Raw genomic sequence first — 22068 nt, forward strand, 5'->3', positions numbered from 1 at the left:
ACTTTTTAGTGTAAGAATGTGGTTTTTTGTTAAAGTGAACAGTACCGGGTGCTTTTCGTTAAAGTTCCCTTTAACAAAATGATACAAAATGTATGAAAAATATGATAAAGTTAGCATTAATCGTGTTTTGGGAACGTAGAAAAATCTGTCAATGAGATGAGTGATAATAACTTTTTCCTTTGCGTTTTCATTTCATTTTACACACCACTCCAATCCTTCCCTTCACAATACCTACTTATTTAATTTGATTTAATTGTTGAAGATTTGGAATCCAAATTTTATGCTTTGGCCTTATTTCATGGTGTGGGTTTCGAATAAGATAATACCCTCTCTTGATATGAAAATTATTCAGTAATGAAAGAAAACTTTGTCATTGACATTTTACCATATGGTGGAAAACAATCATACTTATACATTTTAGCATGAATTCGATCTCCACCAATTCTCTTTCTCCCCCAACAAACTAACAATTTAGTTAACACACTAACACTAAATATCAAAGAAAAATTGACATATTATAGGGAGTATAGATGATAAAAAAGAGAAACATAAAAAAATAAAAAATAAAAAAATAACTATAGACAGCCCAATCACAACTCAAGTTAAAACATCAAAGAATTTCCCCTATATAAATACCCAGTTATATGAAATAATTGGTTTCGGTGTTCCTTTATTTTTCCAGAACGTTCTCCGCTCCTTTGTGTTAAAACCTGAAGAACCACAAGAAAACTGAGCAAGGAAAAATCTGATGCGCCCTAGTTTTCAGGAAGGATTAACTTATTTAATTCAAAGATAATAATGGCCTTTATAAGGCTTTACAAAATAACGGAATGTAAATGCAACAACCCACGATTTTACAGCACCTAGAATCGTGGTATTTGACTAAGCTTGAAACTGAAAATGCAACAAACCTGTTCCTTAAAATCAGGCATTATTAACAGCTACACAAACAACTACGTGAGTAGCCCTAGAAACAAGGAAACCTAAACCAACAACTTTAACATCCTCCCTTAAACTGAATACCAAGTTATTCAGTTTACTGTTGGATAAGAACCAACACCCATCAAACTCCGCAATTTAACGAACACATCAAGCTTCAAGGGCTTTGTAAGAATATCTGCGACTTGCTCCTGGGTTGAACACTGAACCAATTCCACAGTTCCATCCTTCGTAAGATCACGAAGAAAGTGAAAGCGAACATCAATGTGTTTGCTACGACCATGCAAGATTGGATTTTTTGAGAGTTTGATGGTTGATACGTTGTCACAGAATAACACCGTAGCTTTGCTTTGATCATAACCTAGTTCCCTTAGAACTCTTCTTAGCTAGATAGCTTGACAAGCACTGCCAGATATCTTGACAAGCACTGGACGCTGCAACAATGAACTCAGCCTCAGTGGTGGAAAGAGTGACCACTGGCTATTTCTTCGAAGACCAAGATACAACACCTAAGCTCATTAAAAACACATACCCCGAAGTGCTCTTCCTGTCATCCTGATCACCTGCATAATCACTATCCATGTATCCCAGAAACTCTTCATTTCCTCCCTTCTTATAAAACACCCCGAAGCCAATAGTCCCCTTCACATATCTCAATACTCTTTTTACTGCCTGTAAGTGCATTTCAGTAGGCCTCTCCATGTACCTACTGATCAAACTCACTACATATGTCATATCCGGACGTGTAGCAGTCAGATACATAAGGCTTCCAACAATTTGTTTGTAAAAAGTGTCGTCTACCCTAACTCCACCTTCGTCTTTCACCAGTTTGAATCCAGGAACTACTGGATTATTCACTGGATTGCATTGATCCATTTTGAACCTGTCGAGCACTTCCTGCGCATATTTTCGTTGTCCAATGAAAATACCACCAGACCTCTGCGATACCTCAATGCCAAGAAAGTACTTCATCTTTCCAAGATCTGTCATATCAAATTCTATCATCATAGACTGTTTGAAATCTTTGAACATGACTTCATCATTTCCAGTAAATATGAGATCATCAACATAGAGACAAATAATCAAAACTTTACCTCCCTCTGCTGTTTTGATGAACAAAGTATGTTCATATGGACACTTCTTGAAACCTTCATTAATAAAATAAGTCTCTATACGGCTGTACCAAGCTTGTGGAGCTTGTTTAAGACCGTACAAGGCTTTCTTAAGCTTGTACACTTTGTGTTCTTGTCCCGTTTTCTCATAGCCAGGAGGCTGAGCAACAAAGACTTCCTCATTTATCTCTCCATGCAAGAAGGCAGACTTGACGTCTAGTTGATAGATCTCTCATCCCTTTTGAGCAGCCATCGAAATCACAACTCGAATCGTGTCTAGTCTCGCTACGGGTGCAAACACCTCATCATAGTCTATCCCATACTTTTAACTGTACCCTTTTGCAACGAGTCGCGCCTTGTATTTATCTACTTCTCCATTCTCATTGAGTTTCGTCTTGTAGACCCACTTCACCCCGATAACTTTACTGCCAGTTGGTAACTCTGTAAGTTCCCACGTATCTGATGTGAAAAATAAGTTAACACACAAAATTAAACCCTCTTTTTATCAAATGTAGTAAAGTATGTAAGTAGGGATCGTTCTACGCCGGGGATTAGGAGGGATTGCTAAACACTTGAAAACTGACTTAAAAACATAAAAACAAAATTTAAAACACTAAACTAGACTCAAAGAATGCAAAACTATACTTTAAAATACTTAAACAAACATAAAACTCAAAACAGCAACCTAATGACTCAAAACTGCCTAAAAACCACTTTCTGGGCAGTTTTGAGAACCTAATAAGAACTTGGACGAAGTTGGATGAAAACTTGAATCAAAACACTTAGAAACACAAATCAAAACACTTTCTAACTAATCTAAGACTTCAAAATAAAGGGGGATTTGTTTTGGACGAAAATTGAAAACAAAACAGAAACTTTAAAACAAAACAGATTGTAAAACGTTTTTGGATGAAAAGGATGGATAAAAGGCTAGTTAGGAGGTTCTTCTCCACACATGACACACTTGCAAACAAAATGATTTTCAGTTGTTCTTTCAATAAATTATGAAACTCAACACCCCAAGTTAATTAGATACGCTTAAATTAACCTTCAAGTTCTCCTTAAGTTAATGAATTGGATGGAAAAGCGCATACAACAATTCAAAGCATTCCTCAAAGGTTCCTTACGTGATGAGCACAATAAAGATACAATCAAGAATCATGAAGCACAATGAGAACTATAAGTGTTGACGAGGCATTCGTTACTATGATGAGCATGAAACTAGTGCCAAGAATTCATTCAACGCGATCGTTTTCAAGCGACCTTCACTACTTGTGATTATAAGATTGTAACTATTAGGTGAAACTCCCTCATAATCTAGCATCATATTCATGCATGAAAACTAAGCGTGCACTCTCAATCAACATACACAAATAAGTTATCAATCAAGTAGATGAACGAATTGAATCCGCAACTTATGAAATAACAACTGAATGTAATCAAATCATATTGCAAGCATGTACATGGTTTCGAATCACCCCCCAACTAAGGGGGTTTAGTTCCTCATTCTTGCAATACAAAGATACATAAAATTAGACATTAAAATCAAAGGAAAGAAAACACCTAAAATGCTCCAACTTGGAAAGCAAGTGCATCAATGGATCTCCCTTCCTCCTTGTTGCGGCATGAAGCTTGTGGACAGATTTTTGGGTAGATTTATGGTGTAGAATGGATGGTGAATGATATGGAGGGGTTTAGGGTGAGTGTGGAAGAGTGTTTGATGGTTGGAAGGCGGTGGAGAACTAGGCAAAGAGGGTGGAAGAAGGTGGAGTGGCTGTTATGTTTTCTAGGCACTAGAATGGTGTTTTTGGGGTGTTTTGCTTCCTAGGGTGTGTATGGACGAATTTCTGTTATAAAATGATGAATATGGGGGATTATCCTTTTGCCAAGGGGTGTAAACATGTATTTATAGGCCCCAAAAACCTTAGAAAATCAGGTTAGGTTAAGGATGAAATGCATGGCAATTTGTGTGTGTGGTGTGCAATGGTCCAAGGGTGAAAATGAAGTGATGATGCAAAGTGTGAAGGGTAAAATGGAGTGGTCTTGTAGCTAGGGGGCATGAATGATTGTGTACATTGCATAGAGATGGAAAGGGAGGTGAAAATGTGTCAATAAATGGGTCAAAGGTGCAGCAACATGTGGTACACAAGGCATGGGATTCCAAATGTGAATGATGGAGCATCAATTGGTGCATGTAATGGATGTAAATGTTGTCTAAAATCTAATGAGTGAAGGGAACAAGAGGTATCAAGCAATTGAGTGTAATAATTAAATGAATTGAAGCATGAAATTAGAAATTATGTAGGGGACAAGAGTGAACAAGCATGGCATGGAATCCAAAGGGAATTCTATGTGGTTTGCATGGCAAGGAATGCAAGTTGGGGTGACAGATTTTTGGGCTGTTTTCTTCATCTTTTGGACCATAATTCTTCACATTCTTGGCCTCTTTAGTTCTCAAATTCGTCCATCCACTTGGCCCATGCATTTGCTATCCATTCCAAGCCCGAAACATGCTCCAAAGGCCTCCAAAATGCATCTTCTTGCATACTTTGTACTTAGAGTCTGAAAACACACGAAAATGACTTTAAACATTAAAATAACTAAGGAAACACGACATAAATGCACAAGAACAAGCCAACTAAGTCGCATAAATATGCTCCTATCAAATTCCCCCACACTTAGCTTTTGCTAGTCCTCGAGCAAAACAAAGAAATAAAACGAAACAAAACAAATAAAACACAACCTAAACCTTCCAACATTTGCCTCAGGGATTTCCAATGCACATGACATGTTAAAAATCATTATCCCCACAGATTTGAGTCATCTTTACACTTAAGCACATACTTAATCATAGTCACCACTTACTAGTTCACAATTAATCAATTAAAACAATGTTTTTGATGTAGTAACATGCCTTAGAGAATTCGCTCAATTCCTTACAAGATATGCATTCAATTTTCACTCAGATTTTCCAACTACACACCCTATACTAGTTATATGTGAGAAGATTGATGTAGATATGAAAACGAATGCTCACATATATGTATCACAAAGAAAGTAATTTCTGGAGTTAATAAGCATGTTTAGATATGATCTCATGAATGGAATGCTATTACTTAGACGCGAGAACCAGTGACACCATATGCTCATACCAAATTCAAACTCCACAAATTGAAACACATAACACTCAAGATTGAAGTCAAAGGTTGTAACGGGCTTGGGGTGTTGGCTAACAAATGAAGGATAGGGATAACAAACGTTCTTAAAGCAATAGCAAGAAAAGTAATGAAATGGAAACTTAGAATTCACTTAGATTGCAGTAATCAACTTTTAAACACGAAGGGAAGACTCAAGCAATATTTAGGGCCGAATTCAATGTTTTGGACCATTTCTTCAACAAGCAACACTTTAAAACTCTTTTTCACATATTTTTCAACTCCTTTTCTTTTCACAGCTCTTCTTCTTTTCATTCTATTTTTCACGAATCTTTCTTTTCTACTCGTGCCTTATGAATGATTTTGGCATACACACACACACAAGAATCACTTCCCCCACACTTGTTTTCTGCCATACATTAATCAAAAGGAATTCAATTTGACTCATACTTCACTATGCTTCAAGAATAAGGGTGGATGGTCCTAAACTAGGATAGGTAAGGATAATGTGGTTTAACAAAGAATGTAAGCTATCAAGGCTCAATGGGGTTAACTTAAACATATAACGATATGGGATACATGGCAGTTTGGCTTTGGTGGTGGTAACTACACAACTTCATCTTGAATATGTGTTATGCAAATCAATAGCATGCTTTGAATGAAATAGGCATGAGTTCTAGCATTTGGAACTAAATGATGAAACGCCTTCTAAGTAATAACCAAGCAAAGAATAATGAGATCATGCAACGACTTTAGAAAACAATAATGCACAGATTTTAACTCTCCAAATAAACATTTAGGCTCAAGTCTCACAAGGTTGTAGCGTTAGTTTGAGTTCTTTCCTTCAAGCATGTTACAAAAAAACTAATTTTTTTTCTTTTATGATTACATGTGATTTCATAAGTTATAACCACAATCACGCATAAATAAAGAGTAAATCAAACTTTCATCCATGTTTATAACTCTCTTTAACAGTCATGCAATTACAAACTGAATCCTCATCATTGTGTTGGAAGGTACCCTAAGACACAAATAAGCGCACAAAAACAACTCTTTTTTTGGATTTTCAAAAACAATTTTTCAAATTTTTATGAATTTTCGGATTTTTTATGTCAAAACACACAGAAACACTCCAAAACAGCTTAAAAAATACTTAAAACAATAAGGAACAACACTAGAAGTAATGGGTGATAAATTTCTACGAATTTCATGCAAAACAATGGTTACCCCCCCACACTTAAATCAAACATTGTCCTCAATGTTTCAAGCATATACTCACACCAAAAACAAGCAAATAATAAACGACAAATAAACATGACAAATATGGCAAAGTAAAAACCAGACAGAGTAGAGTTTAAGAACGCAAATATGGTTTTGGAGATAGTTGATCTTGTTGACTTTCCACAGCTTTGATCTTGAACTGGATTGGAATTGTACGGCGAAGCTTTGCTCTTTGGTGATGTTGCAGTTCCTTATTTGTTCTCCAAGCAGATGTGGCAGCTTCTCTAGTTCTTCAGCTCAGACTCCTTGTGCTGGGTTGATTGTACGATCTGCATTCTTCTCTGCTTGTTTCTTCTGTACGTTGTCTCCACATGCTGCTGGTATCATTTTCGCTTGCCTTATCTGTTCTTCAGGTAGATGTGGCAGCTTCTTTGGCAGTACATCAGCAGTGGAAGACGAGTACTCGAGAGCAATTTCTCCATGTCCTGCAGGTTAGAACAAAGACAAGGAAAAGGACATGGAGAATGCATGATATGAGATACTCTTGCTTTCAACCTTTATGATATGAAATACTTTTGCTCTGGATGGGTTGTTTGCAGGGGTATCCCAGGAAATGAGAAATACAGAGTGACTTGAGAGGGTGTGTTGGAAATACATTCTCGGAGATGAAGAAGTGCTGAGAGGGTGTGCCTTTGCTGTGGAAGGCGAAGGTAGATACTTATAGGACTTTTCTTCACAACCGGAACTATTCCCTCACTCATTGTCGGCAGCCGGTGGATGGATGAATAGTACAAATTACGCGCTTTCTGACAAAGCTGCCCGTAATTTCCGCAAAGCTGCCAGTTGCATGTGACGAGTGACGACACGTCTGGACAATTTGATCTTTTGAAATTCGGTGTTCGGCTCGTGGTTTCTGAGTAAGCCCAGCCTTTAAGAAATGAAACGCCCCTTTTGAGAAAAGAATCCGACTTTTGAGAAAGGAGCCCCGACTCTTCGATTTGCGAGAGGACGCTTCTCTGAGGAGCGCCTCTTTGATTTCTTCTTTTTATAGAGGCGTTAATTTTGTTCCACAACACACTTGAGCTCCCTCCTGTAAACACTCCCTTCTTGCACTTGTTTAATCTTGATCAGTCCTCCTCTCTTATTTCTTCACCACCTCTGAAAATGTATGGCCCTTCCGATCGTCGTTTTGACTTGAACCTTGGTGAAGAGGCAGCTCCGCCTTCACCAGACAACATATGGCGCCCATCCTTCATATCCCCTACTGGTCCCCTCACCGTTGGGGATTCGGTGATGAAAAATGACATGACCGCTGCGGTGGTGGCCCGGAACCTTGTCACCCCCAGAGATAACAGACTGCTCGCTAGACGGTCTGATGAATTGGCGGTTAAGGAGTCTCTGGCTCTTAGCGTGCAGTGTGCGGGTTCTGTGTCCAACATGGCCCAACGACTATTTGCTCGAACCCGTCATGTTGAATCGTTGGTGGCTGAAATACAGAGTCTCAAAGAGGAGATTAGAGGACTCAAGCATGAAAATAAACAATTGCATAAGCTTGCACACAGTTATGCCACAAACATGAAGAGGAAAATTGACCAGCTGCAGGAAACTGATGGTCAGATTTTACTTGATCACCGGAGGTTTGTGGGTTTGTTCCAACAGCATCTGCCTTCGTCTTCTGGGGCGGCACCGCGCAGTGAAGCTCCAACTGATCAACCTCTGATACCTCCTCCTTCCGTGGCCCCACCGACTGCTGAGACTCCGCCAACTACTGCGACTCCACCGACTACTACGACCTCTCCCAACCAGCCTTTGTGAAGGCTCTTCCTCTTGTATTATGTTATGTTTCTTTATTTCCCAGATTCCTGTTCATTTCATGAAGTTTAATGTCAAAAATCCCTTGCATATTTGTTAAAAAATAGAAAATCATAACCAAAAATAATTAAACAAGTAATAAAATTGACAATCAAGCAGAATAAATGGGTTGCCTCCCTTAAAGCGCTTGCTTTAACGTCTTCCAGCCGGACGATGAACACCTTCACTTCTCCTTGGAACCCACGGCATGCAGTGGGATATCCTCCACAACATGCTCCACAAAGTTCTCGTAGATTACATCCTTGAACGGAAATGGATAGTGATGTTTGTTGATGGGTGCGTTGTGTTGTCTAAGATTCATGTTCATACGCCCACCATCGGGGATTTGCTTAGGCACCTGCACCAAAGAAGGGAACCACCTATCAACTTTAAATGGCATTGGATTTCGATTAGGTGGCTTACCTATGTGATGTGATGAAGTGGCAGCAATGTGAACATTCTTCCCCATGGTGCTTTCGGCCACTTTGAGCATTTTGAGGGCAGTGGCCGTATGGTCCTTGTACTCCACTCCAATTCCCTCGTCTTGCATGGTTCTTGATGCATCCTTCATGCTTGGTGCTGAATGGTCCGGTCTTATCTTTTCAATTTTACCAATGGCACAACAAGAATGAACAATATTAGGAGTCTCAATGGATTCAGAAATTTTAAAACTAATCATGTCACCACCAAATGCCATAGTGACTAATCCTTCGGCCACGTCAATCTTCGTTTGAGCCGTTTTCATGAATGGCCTTCCAAGGAGGATGGGCAATGAAGGGGCATGGTCCGATTCATCCATTTCGAGGACATAGAAATCCGCTGGGAAGACTAAATGATCAACCTGCACTAAAACGTCTTCCAAAACTCCATTTGGATAAGCGTTAGATCTATCGGCCAATTGTATGATTACACCATCATGTTTAAGTGCTCCTAGATTCATAGATGCATACACAGAATATGGCATAACATTAATAGATGCTCCTAAATCTAGCATGGCAGATTTGAAACGGGTATTACCAATGACACATGGAATTGTAAAACTTCCCGGGTCTTTGCATTTGGGGGGTAGTTTATGTTGCAAGATGGTGGAGACATTCTCACTTACATGTACCACCTCTTTCTCCCGGACACGTTTCTTTGTTGTACAAAGCTTCTTTAAACACTTGGCATACTTCGGGATTTGCTTTATGGCATCAAGGAGGGGAATGTTGACATGCACCTTTCTAAATGTCTCTAGAACATCTTTTTCCTCCTCTTCGTTCTTTGATTGCAAAAATCTGCTTGGAAAGGGGACATTGGGCAAATTAGTGTTCGAAATCACAACATTTGGAACATTCTTACCTGAGGTGGACGGATGGGATGTCTTAGATGGCTGCGGCATGGGTGATGGTACCCTTGTCGTGGGGTAGGTGTTCTCATCTTCTTCGAGTTGTATCTTCTCATCTTCCTTGTTTCTCACCTCTTTTCCACTTCGTAATGTGATAGCCTTTGCAGATTCGAAGCCACCCTTTGGATTGACCACCGTAGTGCTTGGTAACTTACCATTTTCACGGAATTGCCCCAAAAATTCGGCCATTTGGCCCATTTGCTTCTTCAGCTCATTAACCTCCTTTGCTTGGTTCTGCATTCCCTGCGCCATGGTGGTTAGTAACTGATATGTTTTATCATCATTCATAGACGTACCTGGGTTAGTTTGGGAAGATTGTGCCTGAGGAGGTGGTTGTGGTTCCATTGGCCTTGGAAAGAAACCCGGGGGTTGTCGGAATCCACTTTGTTGGCCATATTGTGGTGCATCTCTCCATCTGAAATTGGGGTGGTCACGCCATCCCGGGTTGTATGTATTGGAGAAAGGATCATTCCTTGGTTGGTTTTGATTCCCATAACCTACAGCATTGGCCGATTCCCATCCTCCATTCTCAATTAATTGAGGGCATTGATCAGATTGGTGTCCTTGAATGGAGCATACACCACAGATTGTAATTCCTTGCGTTTTGGGGCCTTCAACCAACTGCGATAACATAGACGTAAGGTTAGCCATTTGGGACTGTAACTCAGAAATAGAACTTACCTCATTGACATGATGTGGCCGTGGGGTGTCTCTTTGCCCAACACCTTCATATTGTTGTGCATTGAGTGCTCGATTCGCAATGAGAGTTTTGGCATCCCTAGGTGTCTTATCCACTAGAGCTCCTCCCGCGGAAGCATCCAACATTTGCCGTTCAAGTGGTAAAAGACCTTCGTAAAAGTATTGAAGAAGTAGCTCCTCCTTCATCTGATGTTGTGGACAAGAAGCAACAAGTGATTTAAATCGTTCATAATAAGATGGGAAAGATTCACCTTGGCTTTGCTGAATTCCACTTATTTTTTTACGAAGAAGAATGATGCGAGAAGTTGGGAAAAACTTCTCCAGAAACGCCCTCTTCATACTCTCCCAAGATGTAACTGTACCGGGAGCCAACTCGTATAACCAATCCTTGGCTTTGTCCATTAAAGAGAATGGAAAAGCCTTCATCTTTAAAATACTTCCGTCAACGGTAACCGGAGTCATACTTGAGCACACCACTTCAAATTCCTTCAAATGTTTGTTCGGATCCTCCATGGAAAGCCCATGGAACTTTGGAATGTGGTGGAGCAAACTTGACTTTAACTCGAACTCTTCGGTTTTACCTTGAGCAGCCATGGGATATTGGATACACAATGGTGCGGCATTATCCAAACCCGAGGCGGCAAGCTCCTTGAGCGTACGGTTGTCCATGGCTATACCTTGCTCTTCTCCACCCACTTGTGTCGTAGCCTTCTCTTCAACCTCAACTTCTTGCTCTTCTAATTCAGGTTCGGGACTAGGAGGATTAGACTCTTGCAATTTCTTTTTCCTTCTCAAAGTCCTCTCAAAATCACCGTCAAAGTCGGAGATATGCTCACGAACAGGTTGTGAGCTACGGGTCATAAACTAGTACCTAAAAACAAAGAAAACAAAACAAATCAGCAACTTAAACAGAAACTTAAACAAAATACAATAATTCGAAAGAAAACAATCCAAGAGATTAGCAAAGTTGCTAATCCCCGGCAACGGCGCCAAAATTTGATGTGAAAAATAAGTTAACACACAAAATTAAACCCTCTTTTTATCAAATGTAGTAAAGTATGTAAGTAGGGATCGTTCTAGGCCGGGGATTAGGAGGGATTGCTAAACACTTGAAAACTGACTTAAAAACATAAAAACAAAATTTAAAACACTAAACTAGACTCAAAGAATGCAAAACTATACTTTAAAATACTTAAACAAACATAAAACTCAAAACAGCAACCTAATGACTCAAAACTGCCTAAAAACCACTTTCTGGGCAGTTTTGAGAACCTAACAAGAACTTGGACGAAGTTGGATGAAAACTTGAATCAAAACACTTAGAAACACAAATCAAAACACTTTCTAACTAATCTAAGACTTCAAAATAAAGGGGGATTTGTTTTGGACGAAAATTGAAAACAAAACAGAAACTTTAAAACAAAACAGATTGTAAAACATTTTTGGATGAAAAGGATGGATAAAAGGCTAGTTAGGAGGTTCTTCTCCACACATGACACACTTGCAAACAAAATGATTTTCAGTTGTTCTTTCAATAAATTATGAAACTCAACACCCCAAGTTAATTAGATACGCTTAAATTAACCTTCAAGTTCTCCTTAAGTTAATGAATTGGATGGAAAAGCGCATACAACAATTCAAAGCATTCCTCAAAGGTTCCTTACGTGATGAGCACAATAAAGATACAATCAAGAATCATGAAGCACAATGAGAACTATAAGTGTTGACGAGGCATTCGTTACTATGATGAGCATGAAACTAGTGCCAAGAATTCATTCAACGCGATCGTTTTCAAGCGACCTTCACTACTTGTGATTATAAGATTGTAACTATTAGGTGAAACTCCCTCATAATCTAGCATCATATTCATGCATGAAAACTAAGCGTGCACTCTCAATCAACATACACAAATAAGTTATCAATCAAGTAGATGAACGAATTGAATCCGCAACTTATGAAATAACAACTGAATGTAATCAAATCATATTGCAAGCATGTACATGGTTTCGAATCACCCCCCAACTAAGGGGGTTTAGTTCCTCATTCTTGCAATACAAAGATACATAAAATTAGACATTAAAATCAAAGGAAAGAAAACACCTAAAATGCTCCAACTTGGAAAGCAAGTGCATCAATGGATCTCCCTTCCTCCTTGTTGCGGCATGAAGCTTGTGGACAAATTTTTGGGTAGATTTATGGTGTAGAATGGATGGTGAATGATATGGAGGGGTTTAGGGTGAGTGTGGAAGAGTGTTTGATGGTTGGAAGGCGGTGGAGAACTAGGCAAAGAGGGTGGAAGAAGGTGGAGTGGCTGTTATGTTTTCTAGGCACTAGAATGGTGTTTTTGGGGTGTTTTGCTTCCTAGGGTGTGTATGGACGAATTTCTGTTATAAAATGATGAATATGGGGGATTATCCTTTTGCCAAGGGGTGTAAACATGTATTTATAGGCCCCAAAAACCTTAGAAAATCAGGTTAGGTTAAGGATGAAATGCATGGCAATTTGTGTGTGTGGTGTGCAATGGTCCAAGGGTGAAAATGAAGTGATGATGCAAAGTGTGAAGGGTAAAATGGAGTGGTCTTGTAGCTAGGGGGCATGAATGATTGTGTACATTGCATAGAGATGGAAAGGGAGGTGAAAATGTGTCAATAAATGGGTCAAAGGTGCAGCAACATGTGGTACACAAGGCATGGGATTCCAAATGTGAATGATGGAGCATCAATTGGTGCATGTAATGGATGTAAATGTTGTCTAAAATCTAATGAGTGAAGGGAACAAGAGGTATCAAGCAATTGAGTGTAATAATTAAATGAATTGAAGCATGAAATTAGAAATTATGTAGGGGACAAGAGTGAACAAGCATGGCATGGAATCCAAAGGGAATTCTATGTGGTTTGCATGGCAAGGAATGCAAGTTGGGGTGACAGATTTTTGGGCTGTTTTCTTCATCTTTTGGACCATAATTCTTCACATTCTTGGCCTCTTTAGTTCTCAAATTCGTCCATCCACTTGGCCCATGCATTTGCTATCCATTCCAAGCCCGAAACATGCTCCAAAGGCCTTCAAAATGCATCTTCTTGCATACTTTGTACTTAGAGTCTGAAAACACACGAAAATGACTTTAAACATTAAAATAACTAAGGAAACATGACATAAATGCACAAGAACAAGCCAACTAAGTCGTATAAATATGCTCCTATCAGTATCGTTTCTTTCTATTGCCTCGATCTCTAAGTTCATGGCTGCCCTCCATTTCTCATTTTTTACTGTATCTTCATAAAAAATGGGGTCACTGTTAATGAACAAAGCCAAGTTGGCAAAGTCTTCTTCCTCAGAGAGGCCTTGCCCACTCTCATAATCTTTCATCCATGTTGGCGGTCTTCGTGTCTGTGCCTCATGAGGTGAGTCTTCTTGAGCACCATGATCCATATCTTCACTGTCCTCAGTTTCACCACTGTCCTCATATTCTTCAGTGCTACTGGTTTCTGACTCCTCATTTGCATCAACTTCTGTCTTTACTTCTTCATTTGTTTCCCACTCAAGGTCAGCCATAATGGCTTCCTTATAGCAAGCCTCCCAATCCCAGCTTTGATCTTCTTCAAAAACAACGTCTCGGCTTACAATTATTTTCTGAGAGATTGGATCAAATAATCTGTAAGCTTTTGACTCGTCGCTTACCCCAAAGAATATGCATTTCAGACTCTTATTGTCAAGCTTTAGTCTTCTGTTGTTAGGCACATGAACGTGCGAGATACATCCAAAGATTCTGAAATAGTTCATTGATGGTTTGACTCCACTCCATGCTTCTTTTGGTGTCTTGCTTCTCACGGCAAGTGTGGGACTTCTGTTGAGAATATGCACTGTCCAATTAACAGCTTCATGCCAAAATGTTTTTGGAATATGCTTTCCAGAAAGCATACTGCGAACCATGTTCATAATCGTCCGGTTCTTCCTTTCGGCAACTCCGTTTTGCTGGGGAGTATATGCGGCTGTCAGTTGTCTTCGAATTCCATTCACATCACAAAATGTTGTGAATTCTTGTGATGTGAACTCCCCTCCACGATCAGTGCGAAGAGTCCTTATGTATGCTCCTGTTTCCTTTTCAACTCTAGCTTTGTAGTTCTTAAAAACAGCAAAAACTTCAGATTTTTCAACCAAAAAATATACCCAAGTCTTTCGACTAAAGTCATCTATGAAAGTAATGAGATACCGTTTTTTACTGTTTGATGTTGGATTTATAGGCCCGCAAATATCAGCATGTACTAGTTGAAGGATTCCAGAAGCCCTCCATGCACTTTCCTTTGGAAATGCGTCATTTCGTTGTTTCCCCACCAAGCAATTCTCACAGACTTTAAAGGGAGTTTTGAATTGTGGCATGCCCTCCACCATTTTCTTTTGTTGAAGAATTTTAAGACCACTCCAGCTTAAGTGCCCATATTGCCAGTGCCATAGTTGAGATTGGTCTGTGATAAGGGAGACAAAACACCTTTGTTCCTTTGTCTGACATCGAGCAATGATAATGAACATCCTATTGTGTGACATGGAAGTTTGAATAATTAAACCCCTCTTAGGATGAAAGATCTTGCAGGTTCCATGTTGCATGAGAACCACAAGACCCTTTTCTTGGAGTTGCCCAATGCTCAGTAGATTGTTCCTCAATTTTGGTACGTAAAACACCTCGGTGATCACGTGCATGCTACCATCAATCTCCATTCGAATGCTGCCCTTTCCTTGTACTTCCATGCTTGCATCATTTCCCAGTTTGACTGAGTCCTTGAAGTTTTTATTAAGATCATAGAAAAAACTCTTCCCTCCCACATATATGATTGCTGCACCCTGAGTCCAAGAACCATAAACAATCACTTTTAGCTTTGTTGTCATCCACATATGCCATGAGTAGCATTTCTTCACTTGTCTCGGCAATGTTTGCCTGTTTTTCCTTTTTAGGGCACTCCTATTGAAAATGACCAAGCCTATGACAGTGGTAGCATTCAACTGTGGATTTGTCATACCTAGAACGGCCACGTCCTCTTCCCCTTCCTCGATAAGAACCACGACCCCCACTCCGTCCTCCTGGTTGAATTTCATTTATGACTTGCAGTGCTTGTTCATCCATGGTATGCCTACTCATTCGTTGTTCATGGACGAGTAAACTGCTTTGAAGTCGTCGATGGACAGAATGTCAATATCATTTGACTCCTCTATGGAGCACACAACATAATCAAATTTAGGCGTCATGGACCTTAAGATCTTCTCGATAACCACCACATCACCCATCTGTTCTTCGTGAAATCTCATCTTGTTGGCAATGGTGAGCGTTCTTGCAAAATAGTCATTCACTGACTCTTCTGTCTTCATATGAAGTACCTCAAACTCTTTACGAAGAGCTTGCAGCTGTGCACGTTTTACGCGGGCCATGCCTTGATATTTCTGCTTCAAGGAGTCCCAAATGTCCTTCGCTGTGTCCTTCTTCAAGATTGTCTCCAATATCGATCGATCGATAGCTTGAAACAGATAATTCTTCGCCTTTAGATTTTTTAGCCTGTGATCCTCGATCGCCTTCTTCTATGTCTCTGTAGGATCCACTCCTTCTGCTGCTGCAGGAATCCCAACTTCCACCAGACCCCAGTATTCTTTGGATCGTAGAAAATTCTCCATGAGCATGATCCAATGATCATAGTGCCCATCGAACTTAGGAATGGCTGGCTGCACGAAACTGCTTTCACCAGCCATATCGTTACTCCTTCTCATTGAACTCATGTTTGATTTAAGACTTTGATCAGGCCCCGTGGTGGGGCTCTGATACCAGATGTTAAAACCTGAAGAACCACAAGAAAACTGAGCAAGGAAAAATCTGATGCGCACTAGTTTTCAGGAAGGATTAACTTATTTAATTCAAAGATAATAATGGCCTTTATAAGGCTTTACAAAATAACGGAATGTAAATGCAACAACCCACGATTTTACAACACCTAGAATCGTGGTATTTGACTAAGCTTGAAACTGAAAATGCAACAAACCTGTTCCTTAAAATCAGGCATTATTAACAGCTACACAAACAACTACGTGAGTAGCCCTAGAAACAAGGAAACCTAAACCAACAACTTTAACACTTTGGGGCTGCTCTTCCTGCGTTCAACCATGGCTACTGCATCAGGTAAAGTTACAGACCTACAGTTCTCATCGCCTCCCAATTTCTCGAATCGATCGCCACCTTTCAAATCAAAGTGGTCACTGGTTTTTTTGTCGCTAAATATTTTAGAATCTTGATAAACAAGGAGCGAACGAGGGCTTAAATTTTGAAGAAAACCCCATTCTTTTGCGTTTCGAGTGTGAATGATCGAAATATGCTTAGGTTTTTGGGGGTTTTTGAATTGTTGGGGAAGATTGGTCTCAGTTTTGTGGATAATTATGATAATTACGAGCACCCGGTCCATTGAATATTAACATTTATTGGATATTTTCTTAATTTCGAGATATGTTATGTTGCGATTTTATCGGAAGAAGATGGATGGGACTCAACGCTTAGGTTTTTGACATTTTGTTTTTTGTAGTGTGAGTTAGGGTGGGAGTGTGAAATGATATTTCAGACTTCAGAGGTCTATTTCTGCTAAAAAATTGGTGAATGAAATTGATCCCTTTTTGCTAATTTAACTACTTTAATAGTTTACAATGTAATTCTGCAAATTCTCCTAAGTTATCAAGTGCAATTACTGAACAGTTTGGTATATAGGAACCCATTATGCATACCTATATAGACAGAAACATCATGCCGATGTTGGTGTGAGTAATTTGATTTCAGTTATGTAATTGTCTAAAACAATTTGAGTAATTGACACTTTTGTAAGAATGCAATCCTGCAATTTTATTTTGTAATGTTTTATGGTGTGTGCAGCGGCTTTCAAATCAAGGGAGGATCATCGGAAGCAGATGGAATTGGAGGAAGCGCGTAAAGCTGGGCTAGCGCCAGCTGAAGTTGATGAGGATGGGAAAGAGATTAATCCTCATATTCCTCAATATATGTCATATGCACCTTGGTATCTTAAGGCTAATCAACGAGTAAGCTAACATTCTAAGATTCGTCAACCCTTTCCCTTGCTTAGATGTCAGAGCGACATATGCTTAGGGTCTTTTCTTTCTATTTCTGTGTAGAGTTTGAAACATCAAAGGAAATGGAAATCAGATCCAAATTATACAAAATCCTGGTACGACAGAGGTGCAAAGACTTTTCAAGCTGATAAGTACCGGAACGGAGCATGTGAAAAGTATGTGGATCATGCATTGCTTGTAATACTGGTTCCTGATTTTCTTCTCCTGCTATCATACCACATCTAGCTTGTCATCTTCACTAAGATATCGGTAACTGAATCTCAAATATCATATACTTGTTCACTAATTGTAGTGGGAGTTTAATGATCGCATCTTTCCACTGGGAAGTGCTTTTCATATAGGGAATGACAAGATTGCTGATGGTGTTATGAGCTCACAAGATTCATATATCCACTCTTATCCAAAACTGGTTTGTTAGTCTATCAAAGAATTTATATGCATTTACTTAATAATTCTATAATTTGTGATGGTACCATGAGTTTTGTCAGGAAACTATACTCGGTCGTTAAATTGTTGAATGCCTACAGACAAGTTTTGATCTGGTTTTCTATAGTCACTATAGTGATATAATCATGTTAGTAACAAAAGTTTGTGTATCTTATTTACTTATTCTTGGGGATAGGATGCATATTTTAGCCCATGAAAGAAAATTTAAACTCTTCTTACCATATTTTGTGTTAGAGTTAGGATTTGTTTATTACCAGGGGGTTTCATCCTTTTCTTTTTACAGCTGTGGGGCGATCACGCATACCACAAAGTTGTGCATGGAGAGGCCTAGAAAAAAAAGGAGCAAGATGGACAAACATGCACATTGCACCTGATGAAAAAATAGAGAGTTTTGAGCTGGATTATGATGGAAAACGGGATAGATGGAATGGTTTTGATGCAGCAACTTATGCTCATATCATTGAGAGATACGAGGCAAGGGATGAGGCTAGAAGGAAATACTTGAAGGAACAGCAGATAAAAAAGTTGGAGGAGAAAAATAATAAGCAGAATGGGGAAGGGGAGATTAGTGAAGATGATGACGATGATGATGCTCTGAAGGTAGATGAGGCCAAGGTTGACGAAAGCAAACAGATGGATTTTGCAAGGGTTGAGAAGCGTGTTCGCACGACTGGTGGTGGAAGCACTGGAACTGTCAGGCATGTATTGCTTTGTTTGCTATTTCCTTGATTGTTTGTGTGTTGTTTAATGTGAAACATTTTTTATTTTGTGTATGGCCTTCCCCCAAAAGATGATTCACACATGGTTTTAATTTTGAATTCTCTTGGTTCAGAAATTTGCGCATTCGGGAGGACACAGCTAAATATCTTTTGAATCTTGATGTCAATTCTGCTTATTATGATCCCAAAACTCGGTCCATGCGTGAAGATCCTCTTCCTGATGCTTACCCGAATGAGAAGTTTTATGGAGTGAGTTGTTTAACTTGGAATATTTTGTAGTTATTTTTTAATTATGTGAATGTGAAGAAAAAATGATTTATCAACTTGCCATTTTTACAGGGAGATAACAAATATAGAGTGAGTGGGCAAGCTCTAGAGTTCAAGCAGCTCAATATTCATGCATGGGAGGCATTGGAAAAAGGGCAAGACATTCACATGCAAGCTGCTCCATCTCAAGCAGAATTACTGTATAAGAACTTTAAGGTCATTAAGGAGAAGTTGAAGTCACAAATGAAAGATGCCATTATGAAGAAGTATGGCAATGCAGCTACTGAAGAACTTCTTCCGAATGAGCTTCTTTTGGGACAGTCTGAGAACAAAGTTGAATATGATCGTGCTGGTAGAGTTGTAAGGGGCATGGTATATATGAGATTAAATTCTTTCTCAAATCAGTTCCGTTTTGTTATCTTGCCTTGCATTAATGATATTTGTACCTTTTATCTGTATGCAAAAATTGCGAGAGGGGAAGGATAGTGTCTGTGTGCATGTCTTATGCATCTATAATCTTTTTACAAATTAAGACTTTTTAACAATTTTGCTGGCTTTCATTTCTTGATGAACCGTGCTAGTAATTAACCATTTGATGCTCACATGTTGGTACACGTCAATATTGTCATTGGGGTCCTGGATAATTGATCGAAATTATTTTGGAGCTATTTAGGCAGGTTCTTTCTCACATCTTAATGTGGCTTTGTCTAAAAGATTATGCTGCTTATGCACGATATTTATTTTGTCAGTGATTATGTGCGACTTCATCATTATTGCATATCTAATCTCTTTTAAGGAAATTATTATGAACTCTCAAGTCTTTTGGTCTGGTGTAGATTTCTCTGTTCTATGTAGTTTAAAGTTGTTTGCTAACTATTTTTTTTTTTGACAAATTCATTATTATTAAGGGGAGGGGGAGGGTTCAAAACTAACAATAGTTTAGGGGAGGGGGGAGTTTCAAACCCTGTCTGTTGCATGGGTGGAAACCAAACACCCTATCCACTAGGATGTTGGACCACATGCAAGTTGTTTGCTAACGTAAATCTCTTGTGAATTTATCTGATAAATTTATCTGCCTAGTTGTCTCCTAGGCAATTTCATCTTCAGAATGTGCTTGATAATATCAAGATTGCCCTCTAACTTTTATATGTAGCATCTTTGAATGCTCAGTAAGGAAATTAACATCTGTTTTCTTCTGATTTTCTTTGAAGGAGACATCCCTTCCAAAGAGTAAATATGAAGAGGATGTTTACATCAATAACCACACAAGTGTTTGGGGATCATGGTGGAAGGATCACCAATGGGGATACAAGTGTTGTAAGCAAACAATTCGGAACAGTTATTGCACTGGTGTAGCTAGAGTTAAGGCTGCCGTGGCAGCTGCAGACCTAATGAATGCGAACATTGCCCGCAAAGTAGCCTCTGAAGGTTTGTACCTTTCACATATGTTTTTGTTTATTTATTTTAATGTTTGAGAACACTGTTTTTATTGTTTATGGAGAGTGCTTTATCCATATTAAGTAATATCATTTATTGTGGTTGATTTCATCATTTCATTTATTGTGATTACGATTGTGTTTCCAGATTTTTATTTGTTTTACCTTCGTACATGTCGATATGTCTTGTTACTTTGTTATACTTTGAACTTCTTATCACATATTCAGTTACATTCCGTTTCTTCAAATTTTTTGCAGAGAAGCCTGCTCCAACAGAAGAAAAAAGGGTTGCTACCTGGGGAACTGATATACCCGACGACTTGGTCCTTGACTAGAAAAAACTTGATGATGCTCTTAAGAAGGTGATCTTGTGGGATTCATTTTCATTTTCATTTTCAATTTACTACTTTTAATGTCACTTTATATATTTAATAGTCAACTCACATCATCCCTATACTAGCCATTGTGTTTCCGAACTTTATTGATTGATTGTTCATGTGTGTTGCTTTTTCCAGGAGGATGAGAGAAAGACGGAAGAAAAGGATGAAAGAAAGCGCAAATACAATGTTAAATGGGACGATAAGGTATAAATAAATACCCATTATGTTCCAGTTGTGTTTACCGTTCTTATTTTTAGTGTTAGCTTTCTTTTCTTTGTATGATGTTGCTCGAGTACTGTGCTTCCTCAATGAATTTTTTTACACCGTGTCATGCATTTTGTAGGTTACTCCCGAGGAGAGGGAGGCGTATCGAATGAAAAAGATTCATCATGATGATCCCATGAAAGATTTCCTGCACTAAAGAGTCAACCGTATTTGCCTCTAATCTGGATACCGTAAGCTTAGAAATCTTAATTAGCATCTTGTCGTTTAGGCTCCGAGAAACATTTGCAGAAACCTGCAGTTGTTTGAGCTCTTTGGATCTTGCTATTTTTGTGCACATCTGTAGAACAATGAAATCATATTAGAAAAAGGACAATTGGATTCAACTCTACTCTTTCTCCATGGATTGTGGAAATTGGGATATGTTGAGTTTTGGTTTCAATAGTTGTTGTATATTTCATTGTGAATGTTACAAGAGAGTGAAGGCAACTCTTATAGAGAGCCAAAAGAAAGCTACAATAGATTGTAGGATAACTACACAAACACAATCCCTAAAATCTGCCCTAACAAGTGGAAAAGCAAAAACCAAATTACAAGTAAAGAAGCTTTTACAAGCAACTAAGAAAGGTTGATGTAAGATGAATGACAAGCTATGGAAAGGTTGATGTAAGGTGAATGACAAGCTATGGAAAATGAGGTTGATGTAAGGTGATTGATAAGCTATGCAAAGGTTGATGTAAGGTGAATGACAAGCTGTGGAAAGTGACTTTAGCCTATGACTTAGCTAAAGTGAGGATGACAACTCATACATACAACCCATCCATACAAACCGGTTTCAATACACCCCTTCAAGTTGGATCAAGAGGATTGATTGATCCAAGCTTGCACAACAAACGCTGAAACTGAGTAGAGTCTAGTGCTTTTGTGAATAAATCAGCAAGTTGATCGTGGCTACGTGTGAACACGATGTCTATCACCCTGGATTGAACTTAAGCACGAATATAATGGCAGTCAACTTCAATATGTTTGGTCCTTTCATGGAATACTGGATTGGAGGCAATGTGCATGGCAGCTTAGCTATCACAATACAAGGACATAGGTGCCATTCTTGTGAATCCGAGCT

The 22068-nt window shown here is 39.0% G+C and overlaps 1 pseudogene; it reads left to right on the forward strand.

Annotated features, from left to right (window-relative positions):
- The first annotated feature begins 621 nt into the window (after positions 1 to 621).
- On the forward strand, positions 622 to 21336 carry LOC103445190 (pre-mRNA-splicing factor SLU7-like; annotated as a pseudogene).
- Positions 21337 to 22068: the final 732 nt, after the last annotated feature.

Source organism: Malus domestica, chromosome 16, assembly GCF_042453785.1.
Source record: "Malus domestica chromosome 16, GDT2T_hap1".
NCBI lineage: Eukaryota > Viridiplantae > Streptophyta > Magnoliopsida > Rosales > Rosaceae > Malus > Malus domestica.